The 1,871-nt window shown below is 54.3% G+C and overlaps 1 non-coding gene across 1 annotated transcript; it reads right to left on the reverse strand.

Annotated features, from left to right (window-relative positions):
• Positions 1-482: 482 nt before the first annotated feature.
• TRNAQ-CUG (transfer RNA glutamine (anticodon CUG)) lies at positions 483-554 on the reverse strand. The gene has a single exon. It is a non-coding gene; the product is annotated as a tRNA-Gln (tRNA).
• Positions 555-1,871: the final 1,317 nt, after the last annotated feature.

The raw sequence follows: 1,871 nt of genomic DNA on the forward strand, positions 1-1,871 counted from the left end.
CATTTGAGCTCCCTGCCTCAAGTGCCAAAATGTTGTGGGCCGGCCATGACTCTACCCTGGGATGCATTTCACCCCCTAGCTGCAAATGCTGCTTTGCTATTAAACATTCGTTGGACATCAGTTGTTGCTTTGCAGGGATGCCATCTAGCATGATGGAAATTTCCATTTTTTGTGGAACCGGACTTCATTTCAGAGACACCAACACAGCTACAGCCTTCTAGATGACCAGGACTGTAGCCTACGATGTGCAGTACTCAAGAGGGCAGAGAAGCGAGCAAGCTGGAAGGGAATGAGGCAGGATTGCAAATCTGCCAGGTTTCTGCACAAGCTTTGTCAAAATAACCATAGTCCTGTGACATGTCAACTTGTATGAATTGTTATTTACAACACCGAAGTACTCCATAGAATCTTAGGACTCAAAGGGCCCTTGAGAGGTCATCAAGTACAGTCCCCTGCCCTTATGGCAGGATGAGAAAATATTTAGGTTCTACTGAGACTTGAACTCAGATTACTGGATTCAGAGTCCAGCGTGCTAACCATTACACCATAGAACCACCTATAAACTAGTCTCCCACATAGGGCTGAAACCCATAGTGCTGAGGGTCACATTCTTTACTGATTGAGCTTGCAGGCCTGTGTTACTCAAGTGCAGTGGTCCCCAACCTTTAGAGGCTCCCGGGCACCCAGGGGCGGGGCTGCGTGCCCGGGAGCACGCCAGGGGATGGGGATGCCCTTGCACCCGGCGCTGGCACCGGCATGTACCCCAGGGCCGGGGCTGGGGCCACCCAAGCGCCTTGTGCCATGGGTCCAGGGCCGGCACCGCTCCCCGAGCCGCGCGACTGGGGCCAGCATTGGTGCCGCTTGAGCGCCGCGTGCCCAAGCACCCACATGTGCCCCGGGACTGGGGCCGCCTGAGCGCCGCGCACCCGGCGCCGGTGCGTGTTGCGCGCCTGGGGCCGGCGCCTTCCATGTGCTGCGCGCCGGGGGTGGGACTGGCCCAGGTTGTCGGCGGGCACACACAAATGCCCCGGCGGGCACCATGGCGCCCGCGGGCACCGCGTTGGGGACCACTGCTCTAGTGTGTACTAAGCTCTAGGTCAGAGGCTTGCCTGCGAGGGGCTTGTCGGGAACCAATTCAGCTCACCAAGCACTTGTCAGTTTTCAATAACTTTGGGCGGCTGGTGAGTGGGCTGCAAAGGGATTCCTAACCATCGCTGATTCAGTCCCTCCAAGACTGACTTGTGTGCCAAGTCACCAGTGCAGCGCCAGTCACAATGTGCTGCATTTCAGTGCATACAGCAGAATAGGGCTCTTGGGGTACATCTAGACTACATGCCTCTGGTGACAGAGGCATGTAGATTAGGCTACCCGGCATAGGAAAATGAAGTGGTGATTTAAATAATCGCCGCTTCATTTAAATTTAAATGGCTGCCGGGCTGAGCCGATCAGCGGTTCGTCAGCTCAGCATGGTAGTCTGGATGCTCCACGGTTGACATCAAAGGCTCAGCGTGGTAGTCTGGACGCTCTGAGGTTGATATCAAAGGCATTTGTTGACCTCCCAGGTATGCTTCCTGGGATGAGGTTTACCTGGGAGGTCGACAAATGCTTTTGATGTCGACCGCGGAGAGTCCAGACTACCGCTCTGAGCCGACAAACAGCTGATCGGCTCAGCGCGGCAGCCATTTAAATGAAGCAGCGATTATTTAAATCACTGCTTCATTTTCCTATGCTGGGTATCCTAATCTACATGCCTCTGTCTCCAGACTACTCCAGAGGCATGTAGTCTAGACGTACCCTTGGTGAGGATGAGGTGATTAAAGGTAAGAGCAGCTATAATCATTGGTAGCAGTTAGGAAATCGATCTCACATCC

The sequence above is a fragment of the Pelodiscus sinensis genome, chromosome 16, assembly GCF_052426305.1.
Source record: "Pelodiscus sinensis isolate ZL-2025 chromosome 16, ASM5242630v1, whole genome shotgun sequence".
In the NCBI taxonomy this organism is placed as follows: Eukaryota; Metazoa; Chordata; order Testudines; family Trionychidae; genus Pelodiscus; species Pelodiscus sinensis.